The following is a 21,743-nucleotide window of genomic DNA, read 5'->3' on the forward strand; positions in this document are numbered from 1 at the left end:
ATTAAAACCCGCACAAGGATTTCTTTTCCTCTTCCACAGCTTCTTGTTTAATCTTTGTTCATTGTTGGAGGCTCTGGGGATGACTGACATTTAACACATCTCTGTCATGCTTCCTTACCCACTGAATGCCTGACATGGGGAGAGAGAGAACAACCACACATACACACGAGCATATGCAGATTACAAATGCTCCAACCTATTTCATTTCTCCTCACTCCCCACGTTCCTTGAACCAAGTTTCTTGCAAAGAGAAGAGAGAAACATTGCCATCTGGAAGAGCGTCCCAATATCATCACTTCATCTGTTACGTGAATAAGAACCTTTTCACACCTTGTAAGTAACAGATATTAGGAATTAACAAAGTTGGTTTTTTTAAAAAAATTAGTATCTATGTTTTGTAGAGGCTTTGGTGGTAAGGGGGTGTGTTTTGGTGTAATGATATTTTTTCTTGAGAACAAAGATAGTGCAGGGGAGTATATTTAGGACTAGAGCTTTATAGATATGCAACCTGGAGATATTTGAGCATCACATCACATACCAGTCTTTAGCTTATAAACAAAGAGATCTCCACAGAGTGCAGGCTGGCAGTGCTAGCCACTCCATTATTCCCTGGACATTTACATCAGCTGCAAGTTAAAACCTATTTCATATTTTCACAGGGAACAACAAAACTAAAAATCTAGGCAGGAATTAATCACACTCTCATATAGAGAATTTTGAACTGATGGTTAATTCACTGCCAACAGCATTCTTATTGCAAATGATGGTCTGAGCATAAACACTAGACGAGGTTCCAGGTGGATCAACTGATACAAGCAAAAGGGAAAACAGTCAAGTTTGGGACCTTCTGTTCAAAACTGCAGCTGTTTATCCCCAGCACCAACTATATCATACACTCTAGTAAGAATATATCACCTTCCGTGATAAAGCCTGCCTTGCTCTAAACAACACAGAACAGAGGAGGATAAGAAACCCATAACAGCAGCACTTCTAGCAGCAATAATAGTTTTCCAGAAGGTGGTTTAACAGGTTTAGGAGTTTGAGACTAATTCAGAGTATTTGAGACATTGAGGAGTTACAAACAACAAAAAATAATTTGCAAAAAGTTGGGCCACATTAGACTACTTATCTACATTAGTACATCCCCAGCTAATGTGTCAATGATGCAAAGTTTCTTTACAAAGCTTAATATTAACCATTTTGCCGTACACCCAATGCGCACACACAGTCTACCTACTTCAATCCTAGCGCATGAATTAGGCCCCAGAGTCTGTTAAAGTTAGCGGAAAACCACATATTAATGTACACATGCTTTTAATAAGACCATAAAAAGAGGCTTGAAAGTTTGCATTGAGAAACAAAGAAATATAAGAATCAGAATTAAAAACACAGACTACATGAGAGGAAATGCTTGTGAACCACTGCAGCTTTTATGCTCCAAGGGCCAAACGGTGCGCTTCTGCCTCCAAGAACAAACATCCTGCTTTTCACCAGTGGCAGAGTTTTTTTGTACCTTTTTTTTCAAAAAACAAGCCAAACATACAGATACAAAATACCCAAAATACCAAATGGAGGAGAGAGGGGTCCACAATGTTAGTCAGTGAAGAGAAATCAGATTTTTCATTAAATCAAGACAGGAACCAAAAATTTTCCTGTATCTTTGAGGAAGTTCCCTATATGCTGACCTATTTATATATGACTTACACCTGTAACTGAGGTTTACTGATGCAGCTCACGCACTAAGTGAGACTAACGGGATTACCAGGGTTTCTACCGACTGACTGGGTTGAGTTTCACACTAGCTACTTAAAGCAGAACACATGAATCCTAGAGGAAGATGCAAGAACTACAGCTCAAACCCTCTTCCGTTCTGCAGCATGGTGTCACAGTCTGTACTGATATATCAAATAAAGAATAATTTTGTATCAAGTTACAGGATATTATGTCAAGCTGAAATATTTAAGACATCACCTTCCTTGACAGCTATTTTTAGAAGTACTCAAAACTATTGGTTCATCAAAAGGATAATACTCTAAAATCTGTTCTTGCCCTGAACAACTGTAAGCTTACTGCAGTTCCCCAAGAGCTTCGCCCCTCTGTGTAATCAAGCTCCCTAATGTAATTGATACTAACAGTTTTTGTTGGTTTTCTACATCCAGAAATTTTCCTTTTCCCTTTCTTATTTCTGCTCCCTAATCATCAACAAATTCACACAGTTTATCGCCATATTATCTGCGCCAAACGGCGCTAAAATAAAACACATCCGCCTTGCAAATGAGAAATGGAAAAAAGTCTGCCATGGTTTTAATGAAATTGTACGTGTGTGACGTTTTCATTGCATAAGCGCAACTATTTAATTGTTCACCAGAGAGGTTTAACAGCGAACATGTCTGTACTAAAAAGATGGGCTTAATGTTTGAGATTACTGGGTATTCCTATGTGAACTTCTTTCCAGCCTCCCCAAAAGATAATACGTTTAAGTGTTCTTTTAATTTAGTTTATTTTTTCCCCTGTTAAAAGCGTTGTTTTTCTGAAAAAACATCCATCACCATTCTTACACAAGGTTCAACTGCTGCCAGAAAGCTTTTGTTTTCTTATGTTTATTAATAAGCTATCTCTTTAAATCTACTCTGCTGTGCTGTACAAATTGTAAAAAGCATACAAATGAGAGCCAAAGCAGCTGCCAAATGCGTAAGTAAAACTTGGCCTGGCCAGTAATAAGCAAAAACTATTTAATCCTCCTTAACACTTTGCAATCTATGCAAAAAATATTTATGGGAGCAGCATCAAACCCAAGATTTATCAGATAAAGTTTTGACAGTGAAAAAAAGAGAGATGCAGAAGAGATCGATATTTTTCTTACCTAATATAATCTATTTATAAGTTGATAGGGACTGTTGATCACGAATTTTCAATCAAAATTTTTCCATCACAAACCAGAAATTTGGGACAACCAACTGTATTTACAAAAACAATTCTTTTTAGAGTAGCCACTGAATGTAAACAACCCCCTAAAGAGTCCTTTCAGAATTCCCACTTGAAAAAGAACAGAAAAAGCCAAAAACAAACCCCCAAAACACTGTATTATGGTTTAAAGTGGATTTGCCTTTAGAAAAGCAAAAGTTTTCAATTCTGAAATAAGTGTACATAAAGTGACATCTTTCAAGTTTATCAACACAAACTGACCTGATCTGTTGACTGAACTTCTGCTTTCAAAAAAACAAAACAAAACCACCGTTTCCAATCCGATATCTCATTCAGATGCAGAAAGGGAAAAAAAGCCTAAAGTATTCTAAATTATCAGTGTAAACAAACTCTTTTCTGTTTACCTCAAGTTATACAGCTTGGAAAGCAAAGGGTAGTTATGAGTAATTGATTCAATAACTGAAAAGTGATCTGAAGTTGAAAAAATGGAGAATTGGGTCACATGCAGGCTTTCTGCGATGAAGTAAATCTTGTCAAGAGTAAGCTAGGCACATCACCGACTTACACACTTGAAACACTTCACAAAAAAATAAATGTCCTGGTGCAAGTTTTAGCCAGTTGAGTATGTGTTAAAATTAGTTTCTTGTGCAACTGTACCCTGGCCTTCTTGTGCAAATTATCAGCACAGAACAGTTTGGTGACAGGCTAGGTCCTCCTCTGAGCTGAGGTGGCAGTTCATTTACTGCATTTTTTTTCTCCTGTTGAAGAAGACTCGTATATGAAAATGCACAGGCTACTTTGTTACCTTACAAAAAACTAAATACAGGGTAAAAAGAAAACTAGCATCATTCTACCTGTAAGGACACAAGCGATTTCAATCAGACATGCCACGCAATACTTGGAAAAGGATTCACCACAAAAGGAGTGGGGGCTGATGCCTGTCTCTCCTCCAAGCATTTATAGCACCTCTCATAAACGCTAGACACAGCTTACAAACCCAGTATGCTTCACCAGACAGAGTGGGTTATTTTCCCAGCCAGCTCAAGAAAAGAGTTTGAGTTACAGACTGATTCTTTGCCACAGTTTCTCTTCTAAAACACAGCAAAAGCTTCCCAGCACTATTGCTTTCAATGGGGAGGAAAAAAATGAACCATCCCTGAAACAGAATACACTGAAGATTCATTCACGGTAGCACAATAGCAAGGAAAAGGGAAACAAAACACCACAACAATGCGGCATGCCTGCTGCCTCCACAGATCCTCCCCTCTTTTATTTGCATAAAACCATCTGTATGAGATGTTGTGCATTACTGTGCTACTTACATAGCTACTAAGAAGTCAAGTTTTATTTTGGTTGCGTTTTGCAGTGTCCTATGAAATTTAACTGTTGTGAACTCTACAGCAAGTATTGCATTACTAGAAAGTATTAGTTTCATGTTATTTCCATGAAAGGGAAGTATTTGTAGTAATCTATGGACCAACTTGAATAACTGGAGGGGGAAAAATTCAAATGTGGCCCTACGTACCATTGACAAGTAACCTGTGGACATCTGCCCCTGTTCCTCAGCTCTCATTTTACAACAGTTCACAAATGATTTGGAGCAATCCTTGGCAGGTCACTTCATGTTTAGAAAGAGTTTTTATTATCTACTCTTAGTCTTACATGGGACATGCAGCTTCCATCCTCACTGCTTCGACTGGAACCTGGTCAGCAGGAGAATTACAACCAGTGTCTGATGAGCATAGAATACTCATGTTTGTTCATGAACAGCCATTGCTGGGATGCAAAAACGTGTCTTTGTACGTACAAGAGCCACCTAAGTACCTGCATCAACAAAATTCTATTTTAATCTTTTCCAGAACAGATGTCATGACATTGAAGTAAGCAATTTTGGATGCTTCTATTCCTGGGGGCAGGGCAGGGGGGCATCCAACCTGATATTTCCTCAAGACTCCAACTGTCAGACATCACCACACACCTATTGTCCATCAAAAACCCACTCAGTCATCCTCGAAGCATGAGAAATTAGATGCTAAAAATCACTTGTCGACTGACTATTTGGTCTCAATTTGGTGTCTGTGGTTGGATCTCTCTTCACGCAATAATTTTCATCCTAATTAAGACTTCTGGGTGAATCCCCAATACAAATAAATTAATTTCTAAAGAGTAAATACAGAGGAACAAATCACAGTCCAACTGCACAGTCTTTTGGAGCCCGCGAGACTGTCTGCAGAATCTTTCTTGCAGATCCTCTCAGCCAGCTCCAATAATTTATTTAAAAAGAGACTAACAGAATAGTCTGTCCTGGAGGAAGAATGCGTATGTTAGTCTCAGAGTGGATTCCTTTAGGAGGGAAGCGTAATTATCACATTCAGCATTACCGTAACTCAGACCTACCCTTTAATTTTCGTGAAGTATATATAAAAAAATGTGACTGCACAAAATGCAGCTCTCCCTGCTGAACTGTCATCGAGTCAAGTCAAAGTCAGCTGGACAAAGGACAGTCCGTATGGCCCCATGACGGGATGCTGGTTACAGTTGCTCTAGCCTCGTGTCCCATCTACATACTAACACAACTATGACTTTTGGGTTTGCTTGGGGGTTTTTTTTGGCTTTGTTTTGGTTCGATGTTTTGTTGTCTTTTGGGTTGTTTTTTTTTTTTAAATCAAAGAGACTGCATCCATAGCACAAAATAGGTGAGAGTGCCATCTTCTACCAACTGGCAGTAGTTTGGGGAACTCTAGGGATTGTGCCGATATCTGTCAAGTCCAGGGACAGCACATCTGTAAACCTGTCCAGATGCTTCTGTTTTCTCCTGTGCTGAGTCCAAGGTGGTGGTAGGCAAGTCAGCATGGTGTAAACCTTGCATATGTATATGAGGAGGCTTTCATAGTTCATGGAACGCAAGAGCCTGATACATCCCTAATGCAACCCAGAAGTGAAAACTCTAAAATGAAAAAGAAAGAAATGCCATCCTTCCGTGCTAACAGAGGACTTCTACCCTGCAAACAAATTACTTTGAAAAAGATTTACTGAACAAGCAACTCAACATAAGCTCCCAGGACAATGTTGTGACAGAAATGGCTAATGTTGGTTTTAGAGGTATAAACAAGAGGAGTAGTAAGCAGGATTGATGAAGTGATTATACTTTTATTTATGACATTGGTGAGCCCAATAAAAGGCACGCAAAGCTCAGCTGCAGTGTCGCAACTTTTTAAAGAGTGTTGAGGAAAAACAAAGATCTGAACAACTTGGGGGGGAATAACTGAGATCTCAATGAGAGCTGAAAGAGCTCAATCTGTTTAGCCTATCAACAAAGATTGAGAGGTAACTTGATTAGTGTGTAAGTACCTTCACGGGGAGAAAACAAAGGGTATTAAATGGCTCATTAATCTATTAGAGAGAGGCATAACAAAAACTAATGGCTGGAAACTGAAGCCAGACTGATTTAAATTAAAAACTAGGCACAATTATATTTTTTTTAAAACATTGTGGGGTATTCTCCAGCTTTTGCTATATTCAAATCAAGAAATGGATGCTGTCTGGAATACCTGTTTTAGACAGACACAAGTTACACTGTAGTCAAGCAAGAAAGTTATTGGAATCAATAATGACTTACCAGCCTCAAACTCCGTGAATCTATGAACTCTGAAAAAGCCATCTCTCTGCCCTCCTAATAAATCCAATCATTCTGATTTTCCACCTACATTCAGTCACTGCTGAAACTCCTGTGTTTTACAACAGGAATGTACAAAAGATTGGAGTAAAATCTGAAGTCAAGTTGAACCATGTGCTGAGGCATAACCCAAGAGCTGATTTATTTTGATGCTTTTTAAAAATGGGTTTTGCACTCATGAGGAGTATTAGATTGATGACACTGATAAACTGCAGGGGAGGAGGGAGGATAGGAGTGGAGAAAGTAGGAATTTAAAATGGTTCAAGCACACAAAGTACCTCATCCAAGAAGATGCCTAAAGGACTATTCTGCAAATTAGAGTGCAGTTCACGACGCACATTTGTTCTGCCCCAGCCTTGCAATTCATATCAAGAAAAAGGGTATTAGTAAGCAATTGTGCATTTACCAAAGCAGATTCATAGAACTCATCCTGGAGTTATTCAAAGCTTTTCCTAAATACGATCAACACATTTGGACGGAGAAAAAAAAAGGTGGTGGTAATAGGCCATAACTTTTAAAACTTTCTAGATACATTACCCAACAAAAGTATGTAATTCACTTGAGCTAAATTGAAATTTACAGAGTTAAATTAAAGCTGCATAAACAAAGTATTTTCTTTGGCTCAAGATTTAAAATAATTTAATAACCTATTTTGGCATGAAAACCATCTTTGTAATCTTAAAATTTGGTCACCACCCTGAAAATTCACTCACACCTCTATTATGGTACCTGGATTGTCTGTGTGAAGGATTGTTAACACTGCAGACAGGATATCAAATGACACACAGGTCTGCTGTTCAGAGCCAGACAAGAACAGCACAGACTATTTGCACAGCCCATCAGATAACGCGCCTTGTGATTAGGGATTCCGAGCAGTGCTGAAGATGTGAAGACGTCTCAGCTTTCTCCCAAGCCCTGGTTCCCCAGGCCATGCACCATCAGTCCATTCGCACCCAAGCAGCAGCAGTAGGTGCTTCCTGTCCCCCATCCTTCCTTGCTGCTTCCTTCTGGGATTACAAAACATTTGCTTTCAAAGAAGAGGACTCAGTTCACCCACAATATCGCCGGAGATTTCAGTTTTCCCTTCTCTACATGTATGCCCTTGTGAATGAAAATCAGCATGAATGAAGCCAGCTTTGTCCGCACTTGCGCTGTAGATATGCACAAACTCCAGGAAGCCAAGACTTAATTTGATCTGAAAACCCCCACAGCCAATGCATTTTAAAGACAGAACCACAAAGCCAATCAATAGGGACCATTCAGATACTTGCTGTCAGCGGCTAAAAGAAAATGGATACCGAGAAAGCCATAACTATGATAAATTTAGGCACTGCTTCTCTCTGACTAATGTAGGCACTAAAACACTCCATGAATATCCTGCTTTGAAACGTGTCATATTTCTGAGAGGCCAATCAATCTCTGGTTCTCTGTGGACCACATTAAAACACATTTGTCACTGTAAGTTTATGAAATATTGATGGTGTTTTTTAGGGGGGTGTTAGGAGGTGGAGAGGTGGATCAAAAAAAGGGGGAGGGAGAGCTACTTTAATGAATTATCTTTAGGCTAGAAGAAAAAGAAGAAACAAATGTAGGTGCTTATTGTGGATGAGGGTGAAAAACAGGAAACAGAATTGCTTACTGAAGGAAGACATTTGTTGGATTAATAGAAAAGATCATGTGGATGAATGCGTTACAGAGGCACTTCAGTATTTCAAGCTCAATTTGACCTAGATTTATAATTTTATTAAATCTTTAATTTTCTAAATTTGGTAATTAATAAAAATAAAACCAGAGGTCCATTAATGACATTCACAGAGGGGAAATTAAAAGGGTGTCTGTGTTCCAGAGGGAGGAAGATTCCATTGCACTAGGCACCGCATCATATTTATACCTGAAAGAGGGAACGAGCCCATATGTTCTAGCAAGCCTCACCAGATCTTCAAAGCGGAGACACACACACTCCGCATCGAAAAGAAATGGAACAGAACAGGGTTATACAGAGACAGACCACCCTCCGTACTGGTGCATCTACATACACTCAATACCTGAAGTGTCAGATATTAGTCACCAAGAAAATTCCCATCTTAAAGAATTTATTATTAGAATAGCCAAAAGACAAGAAACAAGCAAGAAGAAACTGGGAACCAAGATGGAAATGGGAACCAAGTCACACAGAATAATTGATTTAAGATTATAAAGGAAATCTATTGCAGATCCAAGCTGTGAGTTTGCAGCCAGTCCAGGACTTTCCAGGCAAGACCACTCCGCCTTTCTGTAACCCAATCTGCTAAACATGTAGCAACGTACCAAGCTTTCTACATGAGTCCACTCAAGTCAATAAAGCTATTCACAAGTGTAAAGTTAAGGCTGAGCTTAAATACTGTGGTACTGTGATCTACGTTTGTAAGTGAAGTGTGGAACTAAAGCTAGTTTGTGTAAATAATCTGAAATTGGGTCATTTTTCACCATTTCTGTCAATGCAAAAAGCAGTTTTTCAGATAAGAACAGCAGCAGCATTCACCAAAGGAACAAAAAGTAAATCCTCATATGCATTTTTAACCCACAGATGCTAAACTCTTTGGTAAAGACATTATGCCATGTCAGTAGGAAAAACACTCTTAGGCAATAAATAGCACATTTTGCTTTAGTGATGGATAGCAACAAAAATAAATTGAGGCAGAAGCATAAAATTTTTCATTTTTCACAAATCTAGAAAAATATGATCTTTTCTATTATTTTTTGGCCAGTGGCCCAAACATCTTCCCTTCACCCTTCAAAACAAACCCCACTCTTCTTACTGAGATTATCCAAACAGATATACAGCTCTATCCTCTATTTCCTTTGCCATAGTTTAGGTATTTGGCTATAACAATTTGACAGCTTAGGAATCTTGCATTAAAAAGCAATTTTTCTACCTCCTCCCCACCCCCAGCAATTTCAGCCAAATTGAAGATTTCCATGTGCATGGAAGGCAGGGGGAAGGAAGTATTTTGTTTCTCATCAGTTTGACGCAAGTTTAAACATTTCAGTATGTTCTAGTGAAGCAGAGTGATTTGCTAAAGAGTCAGTTCAATATTGAATTACACCTCCTGCAATGCTACAACACTTCCCAAGAACAGTAGCTCAGGTGCCCAAATCCACAATCTTTTTCCCTAAAGGCTGCAGTCCTTGATGAAACTACTTTTCCCAGCATGTACTGCAGTTCCCCTCTCTCTATTATGCACAATACACTGGTGCCTCAACATTACTAAGCTGATTTTCTTTTCCCCAGTCTGAATCTTATCTCAAAAGTTAGCAAGTTATTATTTCCCTCTACACACCTGTAGCACACACAGACCCTACACATGGGCTATGGCTGTATTAGGTCAGAAGTTGCACAAACAGAAAAAAAAACAAGAGGATGGTTTGAGGCAGAGCTTAGTCTTGACTTTTCGCACTTGATACCAATGAAGGTTGGGCTGAAATCCGGTGTCAGTGTGTGCCAGTGACACAGAATGATAGGGGTTGGAAGGGACCTCTGGAGATCATCTAGGCCAACCCCCCTGCCAGAGCAGGTTGCACAGGAATGCGTCCAGGCAAGTTTTGAATATCTCCAGAGAAGGAGACTCCACAACCTCCCTGGGCAGCTTGTTCCAGTGCTCTGCCACCCTCAAAGTAAAGAAGTTCCTCCTCATGTTTACGTGGAACTTCCTATGACCAAGTTTGTGCCTGTTACCTCTCGTCCTGTCACTGGGCACCACTGAAAAAAGACTGGCCGCATCCTCCTGGCACCCTCCCCTTCAGTATTTATAAGCATTGATAAGATCCCCCCTCAGTTTTCTCTTCTCCAGACTAAAAAGACCCAAGTGCCTCAGCCGTTCCTCATAAAAAAGATGTTCCAGTCCCCTAATTATCTTTGTAGCCCTTTGCTGTACCCTCTCCAGCAGCTCCCTGTCCTTCTTGAACCAGGGGGCCCAGAACTGGACATAGGACTCCAGATGCGGCCTCACCAGGGCAGAGTAGAGGGGGAGGAAAACCTCCCTTGCCCTGCTAGCCACACTCTTCTCGATGCACCCCAGGATGCCATTGGCCTTCTTGGCCCCAAGGGCACATAGCTGGCTCATGGCCATCCTGTTGTCCCCCAGGACTCCCAGGTCCCTTTCCACAGAGCTGCTCTCCAGCAGGTCAGCCCCTAACCTGCACTGATGCGCGGGGTTATTCCGCCCTGGGTGCAGTACCCTCCACCTGCCTTTGTTGAATTTTATAAGGACCCTCTCTGCCCAACTCTCCAGCCTGTCCATATCATGCGGAATGGCAGCGCAGCCTTCCGGTGTGTCTGCCACTCCTCCCAGTTTTGCGTCGTCAGCAAACTTGCTGAGGGCACGCTCTATCCCTTCATCCAGGTCATCGATGAATATATTGAACAGGACGGGACCCAGTCCTGACCCTCAGGGAACACCACTTGTTACGGACCTCCAGCTAGACTCTGTGCCACTAATCACAACCCTCTGAGCTCTATCAGCCGCTTTTCAATCCACCCCACTGTCCATTCATCTAACCCACACTTCCTAAGCTTGCCTATGAGGATGATGTGGGAGACGGTGTTGAAAGCCTTGCTGAAGTCAAGGTAGACAACATCCACTGCCCTCCCCTCATCTATCCATCCATTCATGCCATCGTAGAAGGCGATCAGACATGACTTCCCCTTGGCGAATCCATGTTGACTACTTCTGATAACCTCCTTTTCCTCCGTTTTGACTACATGCTTGGTCACAGCAGCACATACCTCATACCTCAGAACTGTGCTGACATTGCTCAGATTAATCACAAGTATCACCAAGTACCATATTTTCAAACATACAAAAGACTTTGGGATGTATATGGGAGCAAACCGCACCTGCTGCAGTCAAGGCATGCACACGGCAGGGTGGCTGGATCCTTCCTCTCGGGGAGCTGCCAGTTCCTGAGGCCATGGCAGTCTGATGGCTCCTTGCTTTTAAGAGAAGTCCCCAGTACACCCAGTCTCCACATGCCCGTCTCCCCACCGCCCTCCATGGGCAGGTTAGCACTGACAGGCAGCGACAGGCCCGAGGGCACGCCACAGCCTCTGTCCACAGACCCCACTGGGCCTGGGGCATCAGTGCCAGCCCCAGGCCAGATCTCCGTGTCCTGGAGCAGTGGGACTGCTGCCTGGGGAGGACAAGCAGGAGATGCAGGCCCTCAGCCAGGCTGGGCCCTCGGTGACAGGGCACAGCCCTGCCCAGGCGAGCAGGGTGGGGGGGGCAGCCAGGCCCACCAACAGCCCTGTCAGTGGCAAGGTGGCAAATCCACCCTGATGTTTACCCAGGAAACCCGGGACATTCTGGCATGGCAGGGAACCAGACTGGGCACAGGGGCCACCGCAGCGCAGCCCAGGCCTGGTGCCAGAGCCAAAATGGAGCCCCATGCCCCTGACTGGGGGCATACGGCTGAAGGCCCCGGGGGACCGTCTGGGCCTGACAGAAGTCACCTACATTCGCCAGCTGCCAGCATCAAACAAGGCCATTAGAGCAAACATTTCCCTCCCATTGCTGATAAATCCTTAGCACATGCTTTAACCCTGAGGGGATTAGGAGTTTTGAGACCATTGAGTCAGTTCACCGAGATTGGGTCTTTTAGCAGCTCAAGCTCTGCAATTCCAGCCACCAGAAGCATAACAGACTGAAAGGAAGAAAGCAGTCAGGAAAATGTGTTTTATAGCTTTACCTGCACACGCGGCATCTGGCTTTGCTTCCTGGCGATCAGGCCCACCCCAGTGTTTCAGCTATTGCCTCTTCTGGTCTCCATGACTCCCTTCTCCCAGTGGAGGGAAGGGAAAGCTGCTCCCTCTGGGGCCTTCATCCCCCAGCGAAGGGCTCCAGCTCTGTAACCAGGACCCCTGAAGTCACCTGACACGCAGCAAGGAAACACCTAAATCCACTTTTTACTGTACCACAGCACTAGAAAGAAAGGCTGACTACATACAACACAGACCTGTCGAGCCATTAGATGGCTGTAACATCGAAGAGCTCATTAGGAAAAGAAATGTCCACACCAGGGGATCTTGATTAGTCACTGCACTTCCTTACTCCAACATGGGAGCACCACCTCCTTGTTCCTAACACCGTTTATGCTCATCCCCTCCCTTAGGTCTCCTAACTTGTTTGAGGGTTGGTTACAAAATAAACGTACCTTCTCGCTGACCCCATAGTCCAGTCAAGAGAGCCAACATGACCAGCAGAAACCATCTTGCTTAAGCATGGCTCACCAATTCTGCAGGCATCAAATCAGCCTGTCAGTCAGTTCATAAACCTGGACTGCTTCACCCCATGCGGCCCCTTAAGGTTTTTGGTCTCAGACAAGCTTGTTCAGGGTATTTTCTACGACTATAGCATTACTCCTGGCCATACGCTGTCCAATCCGCTAATCAATATCTCAAGAAATGGGGACTCCTTGGCTCCCTCACGGAGACTCTGGCCAGCTAGTAAGGCGCAGTGCCAGCAGCTTTTTCCCTGATGTTCAGACTAGGTTTCCCCTTTGATTTAAATCTATTATTTCTGTTGCCACCCTTTTGCTATCACTCTGAATAAAATCTCTCACCAAAGTCATCCCAAACCAATAACAGCCAGAAGAGAAATCTGATAATAAATTGTATAATAGTACTTGACATTTTCTATACTGGGACAAAGCCAGACCCCCATCCCTCTGAGCAACATGGGGAAAGGCTGGGTGATCCTGACATCTAAGTTTCAAACCTCTCTGTCTCTCCAAAATGAAGGAATTAGATACTTTTATATGGCCTCAGTTACACAGGAATCAGATAATAGAGTCTAATGACCCCTCTGAGCCTTAAAAAGTCAGTGGTGCCGTTGGGTATGTTTCTAAATAAAATGCAAAAGCCATGAAAAGCCCAGTCCCTCACCTCTGAAACCTCTTGTGCTTCTTCGGCTGCATCAGTCCAGATCTGCCACGATAGCTTGGGGCAACATTTTGAGTTTCTTCCCACTTACTAGAGATCTCTGTGTATGATAAAATACACTTTAAAAAAATGTTGTAAAGCTGGTTGCTTAGATTCATTAAGCGCCAGGATTCATGTCATCTTTGATAATGTTTTATACTCAGCATTTTCATATGCCCTCTATTTACATTTCTAAGCATGCTATAAATATCTACTATAAGTATACAGAGGGCTGGCAGGCCAGCTTTCACCCGCAGGCCTCTTGCCCCTGTGGAAGTCATTCTTCCCAAAGGACAGCCTGACATTCTGGGCAATGCATAAGACATTTTTATTTGATGTATCATCAGTTCATGTTGGTTTTGGCTTTTACTTTGCCTTATTTTGTATTTCAGCTTATAAATGTGGCAGCAATTTTTGCATATTGCTTAATAAATCTTACAAAGGGGTCTGTCCATGCTGTCTTTCATCAGGGCAAAGTCCCACTGAAATTGTGCTTACACAAAAACTGTTGATCAACACTTTTGGAAAGATGCATACCTTGATCTCTAAAAGGATTATCAGCTGGTAGTCAGAAATAGCCACCTGAAGCGAGTAGCTGCTTAAAAAGATTTGAACTCCAGGCATATTTCTAGAGTCAGTATGATACTACAATCATGAGACATCCAATTCTAAAAACTTCAGTCTGAGAAGAGGAGTTTTCTTTCAGTATGGCCACTTATAGCCAACGCAGGAAAAGGTAGTTAGCGGTCAAGTGTTTTCCCCCAAAATTTCACTTTCCTAGGTGTTGTTGCATAAGTGGGCTACCTCACACAGCTGTCACAAAAAACCTAACCTGAGACTAGCTGTAGGTCAAGCATCAACACAGGCAGTTTAGAAAATACATTAAAAAAAAAATTAATAAAATTGTCAAATGCTCACAAAACAGTTTGTAAAGGCAGAGTGAAAAAAGAAAGACATTTTAATAACCATTAATCAGGTGACATCCTAGCAATTCAAATCGTGACAGTTACTGAGGTCTTAAGGATTTGGAAACAGACCTTTCAGGAAAAAGAAGATCAAAGTACATGGAAAACACAAAATTCACACTCAGAAGTTCTAGATCTTCCGAAGACATATACTATTTGAAATAGCCTAAGATATTAAGCTGCTATCTCACCGTTTGTTAGAAACTGATTTACCATGTTTTAGATGACTAGTTTTATCATATGTTGAAACTAAACATATGTTATATAATTATAGCAAAACCAGGTCTCTCTAGGTACAATTTAAAAATCCTACAGTTGCAGTTCAACTCTTTCTTTTCCAGTCATCAACAATGATGTTTCTAAATTATTTCTCTTATTTTAGAAAGGTATTAGACAAAACCAGTTTTCCTGTATAAGTTATTGTGCTCCATACTTAATATTACGCAAGAAAAAAAATCTTTTATAAATGTATGTCAAATTATGTTAGGCATGTTAATTCAAGTTACACATAAAAATTATCTCACTCAAAGCATAAAGTTTGGTTTTGATAAGCAAGTTATCCATGCAGCTACGCCCATGTCTTTTCCCAATCTCAAGTTTGTATTTATTCTTCACTTCTTCACAAGAAATGAGAGAATTGTCCCACACACATTGCAAATTTCTAGATTTTTTGCTTATGACCAGATTCTGAAGATAGTGTTTTCTATTTCAAAAGTTGCAGCACAGATTTAGAAATCCGGGATGTTTCAGCTTCTCAAGCTATTCAGTTTCTCATGAGACTAAGACTCCGCTATAAAATATCCTAAGCAATTTACTGCACAAGAACACTTATCCATCATGATTTAATATTAATAGTTATAAAAAGTAAATCTCACCTATCACTATAGTCAGGCCCCTATGCCTACTATGTAGGCATCTTAAAAAAAGCACTAAAAGCCACACAGATGCTAGTAACAAGTTTAGTTTTCCAAATATCTAATTTAGCGTGCAGGCACAAAGGGTGCTCATACTCTCTGATGGAAAGACCACTAACAAACCAACCACTAAGTATTAGATAAGAGTATCCAAAGCTGAGACTCTGGCCTTAGTTAGGCTTGCTTTGATCATCTTATTTCTGGAATAAGGATGGAAGTGCTTACCTCCTGCACAGCATTGATTTAGACTTTAGCAGGTTTTTAGCAGTTTTAGCTAAAATTTAGCAGTTCCCTGGAAGTTTCTGGAGGCAGATATCTGAACAAAACACATTCTGAAAGACATTTAGTGTTTCTTCTTATATTTCTTTGGAATTTTTACTCTTTCTGGCAAGATATCCATACAGACCACTTAAAATGTGAGATAGGCCATACACTTAGCCTAGCAAGAAAAGAGAATACAGAAGAAAACTAGGAAAGTGTCAACAAATTAGTGACTATTTAAATATTGAATAAAATTCTTCCTTTGTTCAGGAAGTGTCTGTCCAACGGAAATTCTCCTGTTCAAAACTGGTGTCATCTTGAATGCCAAAAAGGGAAGAAAAAGTCATTTATAAAACAATTAGAAATAAGGTTTCAGCCTTGGGGGTCTTCCTCAGGGCATGGTGAAACTAGGACACAGCAAAACTAAACAACATCCTGTTCTTCTTTAGCCTAAGGAAGGCCCCATGGCCAAAATGCCTTCTCTAATCTAATTTTGTATTTTTGACAAACAGGTTGACCCTTCCCCTGCTAATTACTGTTCTGCAACTTGCAACATAATGCACCAAGTTTGTCCCTTCATTTTTAGAGGTCACGCACAATGTAACGCATCTATCCAAGCCATCTTCAAATCCCACACCTTCATTTATGTCTGGAATGAACAACTTTGAAATGCTCACTTTGGGAGAAGAGGAAAGCTATATAACTCAGTTCTCCATTGCCTTTCACTTCTGCCAACATTAACTCTCCTGGGCAAGAGGATGAAATGCTACTGTTCCAATCTGGTAGGAGTTTGCATAACTGGATAAAACCAGCTAAGGTGCAAAGCAATGGAGAATAAGACCCAGCAATTTGAAGATGTCACCTGTAAAAAGAAAGAATGGTTTCTGTCACACAAGTTTATTGCAGCCCAGAAATGTCTACAGCAACTATGGACATATAATATGATGTGCAAGGCTTTTATGAATGGGACCCTTGTGGCTTCTTGTCAGAACTGAATCTGAAGTGATGACAGGACATTTGTAAGAAGTCTTTCCTGGGATGCTGAAGGACTTCCATAAGGAATCATCTTGAAGATAGGGCTCTTGAGGCCTTCAGTCAAGAGGAGTCCTTCCAAAAAATGTTGAAGGTTTTTGGTAAGGAGCAACACAGATAGATACCCTCAGAAACACTGAAGGAGCTGAACTGCTGGGTTTGAACTCTTTGCATATCCCAGAGTTACAGGAAAGAAGCATATGGGGTGGGTGACTGGCCAGTCTGTGGGCTGGGGGGGAAAAACACAGAAAAGGAAAAACAAGAAAGCCCACACCTTCATTCAGTTGCTACTAATGATATCACTGTCAAAACCACAACAATAGTTTGTCTGCTGAGGGATTAGCATGACTCACCAAGTACATTAACAGTTGGCATAATTTCTCTCTATTTGCAAGTTTTCAAAAGATTACAAGAAGAAACAGGAGGCTCCAGAGGGCCTCTTCCCCCAGGTAGGCACTGCTGAGAATGGGTAAATCTGCACAGTGTAGTTTACATCTGCTCAGCTCCTGTTCACACATATATACACAAAGAGACTTCAGCACAGCAAACTCCTCTGTAACTCTTCAGCTGTGGTTACACAACAGCCTTCTGCCTAGTCCCTTACTCGCAGCCTGGGGAAGCAGCTGCTATGGCTTGAGAGGTCCCAGTACTGAAGAGCTAGTGTTCACACACATTCAGGGATGCAACTGATGAGTACATTACTAATGCCTTAGCTTAGACAAAGATATTGATACACTTGTACATTTTTTATTGCAGAGTTTTTAAACAACGATTAAGAAGAGACTCCATTATACGTTCCAGTATTGCAATGTTTGGTGGTCCACACTGCCCCAAAAAGCTGGTAAGCATCTGTAACATGTCTGTAGAAGAATTCTGCTGGTAACTTAGGACACAAAAAAAGCCTGCATTCCAATTTACCAGAAATGTGGTCATAGGTAGAAACACTGCCAAATCTAAAAGCATGAAAAAGTATGAAAAGCATTCTCTTTGCCCTTGGTCTGGGTGTTGGACCAGAGCACCTGGCAACAGAACCTCCCCCAGAACAGGAAATTTACCCTGCAGAGGCTGGTTCAGCTCAGGTTAGTCAGCTGCAACCTACCTGATCCCAGTAACTGCTATTCATCTCTTGGTCAGGTATCTCCAAAATGCACTTAATACTTTTTTGCTGAACTAAGATTTTTTTTTTTTCTTTTAACAAAAATTGTGATGAGGAAAGGATCCTGTGGGTCTGCCTCCCCACTCACCCCTCTGCACCCTTGTGCCACATTGGCTAGTCACCATTTGACTTCATGCTCACAGTCAGCATGACAGCATCCCTGTTTCCAAATTCATCGATACCTGAAGTTGTTTGAAGCTGTACAGCATCCCATTTTCTTGAAAATGGGTTTATTATAAAAATAAGCAAAGGACGACCCTGTAGGAAAGGCCCGGTTTTGAAAAACAGTGAAAATGAAAGTTGTTCCTGGTTCCACTGATGAAATCAGTGTGAGCCTGCTCAGATATATTCATTTTATAGACAGGGAATACAACATTTGCCACTATCACAGGGAGGTCTGATGACATGCTCATTAGTGTTCCTAGAGCAATTAGAGTTTGGGTGAGAGACTACAATAAGAAAACAAAGAGGCATCTCAAGTGGATATATTTCTGCTGTGCCTCAGAGCAGTTGAAGCAGAGCAAGACCCACAGGGGATTCAGACTTGAGCAGTGGGGGGGAAAGGCAATGAGAGAATGCTGCTTAAAAAGAAAAAAAAACAAACCAGAAAGCAAGTTAGCTCTCTGCCATTAAAGGGAACGAAAACCCTCTCACCTTTACAATAGCAATGTGTACCTCAATATTAGCCCTGGGAATGCCAGTGAAACTAAGGGCTGTTATTTTCTTATTTTCCAAAATGCTCACATAATTAACACGCTCCCTCTTCCCTCTCACTCTGAAAGAATCACTAGGGTTTCAGGCAGAAACATTTTGTCTAAGGCACTGAACAGAAGGCACTGACAAGGCAGGTGTCACTCAACCTTGCTCAGTGTGATTCAAATCTGCCCTGACCCTTTTGCTGCATTAGGCATGGTTTTCACCAGGATCCTTCGCCACGGTGCTGTATCTGCTGGGGAGAGCTGCACAGCCGTGGTCCTTTCTAATTGGCCTCGTAACAGAGGCAGAGCGCTCTTACCATAGCATCTCCGCTACCACATGACTATCAAGAACACATGCCTGATTTGATTTGAAATACAAAGCGCAGTCCCTTTAATTGAAACTTTGTGCATGAAAAGTTTATTAAGTTAGACAGCGATGCCGCAGAGAAGCAGTGGTAGAAATTGCCCTCAGGCCGATCCTTCCTAGCCTGCCATTAGGTGCTGTTACACTTAATTGTTGGTGAAGGTAACTTAGTGCTTGATCACATTACTTTCACATTAAACCTTTCCTTTGACACAGGTTCTTTGTTAGAGGCAGATCCTTCAAATACGCTTGCACAGACAGAAGTATCTTAAAACCAACAGGAGCTTTAAAAGTAGAGGAAGTTACCAATGTTGTTAAGAGGTCTGCAACATTAAAGCCAGGAGAATTCAAACAGTCATTAATATAACAAGTACATTTTGGGGTTTTTTTCACACCTTTCACACTATGGTCTTTAGAAAGACCTATTCCCTGTGCCTAAAAGACCTGGACTAATAACTGACCAGAAGCATCAAGTTGAACAATGAAAGCATCCTTAAAAATCGTAAATTCAGGGACTTTCTAGCAGATGCTGAAAAAGCCATGATTATACAAACAATAATTTAAAAGAATGATATGCTGGCCAAAAAATATTCCTGTTTAAAAGAAGATAAAAAAGCAATATTAAAAAGTTAAAAAAACTGCTAAGAGGAGGCTAATGGAATAAACAGAATGCCAACAGACAATAACTAAGCAATGTATTTAAAAACACCAAAACCCTTATATGCAAACATACATTCATTGCTAAACGCAGACAGTAAAACTATACGTGAAGACACTGAAAAGACAGGAATGTTTCACAGATGCTTTTCATCCATATTTGAAACAAAAGACATCAATGTATATATGCATTCCCTACACACACGATAGCTAGATTAGAGTTTAACAAAGAGTCGTGGCTCTGCTTGGTTTGATCAGATGACTTATCATCAAGCAACTACGTTGCCTGCATTATCTGCATCTGTCTGCCAAAGGTAAAAAAAAAATAAATCAACAGGTCAAGATAACAGAGACCAAAGAGTTTTAAAGGAACTAGTGGACTGTTAACTTTCTAATACATCATGGCAAACAACCTCGTAAATGCCAAAAGTTGTGGGATTGCCAACATAATCTCAATTTGAAAAGAGTTGAGGATGACCCCAGAGAACTGTGGACCAGCTAGCCTAGACTTAACAATTGGCAAAATAATAAAAGATTTGTTTGTGAACTATCAACAAAGAATTGCAGACTAGAACTAGAATTGTGATATTTCATGGAAAATCGGTTTAAACAAACCACACTTATCTTTTCCTGGCAAGGATTACAAGTCTGATTGATAGAGGCAGCTGTGATAACAAAGTGGACTTGGACTTCTGCAAGATTTCTGACTCAACTGTACCTAAATTCTTACTTAAAGCCCCATATTCTAGTCACCAAATGGATTATATAAGTGGTTCACTGACTGACCTCAAACCATAGCTGTTAATGGAGAGCTACCACGGAATACAACAGTTGCACTGAGATTGGTTTTCAGTCCAGCCCTGCTCAGTATTCTGTAAAAGATCAAGGTCGTAATGAAACTTACTGTCAATAAAGTTAACAGATGACAAAGACTGTAGTAGTGGAAAGTTCTGTTGCTTTGAAGGCTGGTATCAGTAGTGACAAGACAGTTATCATTAAAACAAAGTATGTGTAATTCAGGGCAAAACACTTCTAAAGAAAATTATTCCTCATACAGGCTCACCTCCCATGCAGCCATCCAGCCTGTATCCAGGTATTCTTGCAATTAAACCTTACGGCTCTTGGTTCTGGGTTGCGAGACTCTCTCCAGCCAGGGCAGAACTGTTGGCACTTCCCAGGACTGCCTGGCACTTTCCAGCAGCGCCCCCAGTAAACAAGGGCAAAATGAGTTAACACCTGAGAGAAGAATCCCAGCAGACTACCCTAAACTATGAATTATCCTGCTTTTGAGAATTAATGCATTCACTGCTCGCTTATTTAATGTATGCTCATACAATCCCATGTCCCCTCCCACAGTCTCTAAATAGTATTGGTAATTAACAAGATGGAATTAATGCAAAATAAGATTTATTGACCGTCCCTGGAGTTTTAATATTTGGCTCAAATCCATGTCTCACAAGTTGAATGAAGTGTCAACAAGGTTGAAAGCAGCACGTTCAGTAACACACGTAGCTGGATGTAAACAAGTGACTTACAACTGGAACATGGCTAATTAGATTCCGCTTCAAGTTCACATTTTAGCTTTTTGCACAACACTTTTCCTACGCAACCAAACCAGGCTGAGTGGCCTGAGTCTCCACAGGAGGCAGGTTGCAGTCTGGTTGGCATGTCCTGCCAGGTCCTTCATTTAAACATTTTCTGATCCAATGCAGACAGAAATTAAATACAGCTGCTCTTCTGGTGAGTCTTACACTCGTAAATGAATGTTTAAATGGCCTAATGGAGTACCATATTTAAGATATGCCGAGTTAGGTGTCCCCACGGCTTTGTGTAGCGGCATGCAGACACTAGCCCCTGGCAGCAAGACAGCCAGCTCAGTTAGGAGTGTGCTGACACTGCTTTTATACTGCTCCTCCTCCTCGGAAAGGGTCTGAGATACTATTGTAAACTGTAACCTAGATGTAGAAGATCAACTTTTTATTCCAATGTACTGAGCATAAGACCAGGAATCTAGTTTCCTTGGCCTATTAAAAAAAAATTAGTTTTGATGTTATGCCACCACAGCTTTTTGTTATCATTTAAGAATATAACTTAGTATTTCCAAATTTCTCCCCTCAATACATCCCTCTAGAAAGTAAGA

This window comes from Gavia stellata, chromosome 20 (genome assembly GCF_030936135.1).
Source record: "Gavia stellata isolate bGavSte3 chromosome 20, bGavSte3.hap2, whole genome shotgun sequence".
NCBI classification, from domain to species: Eukaryota; Metazoa; Chordata; class Aves; order Gaviiformes; family Gaviidae; genus Gavia; species Gavia stellata.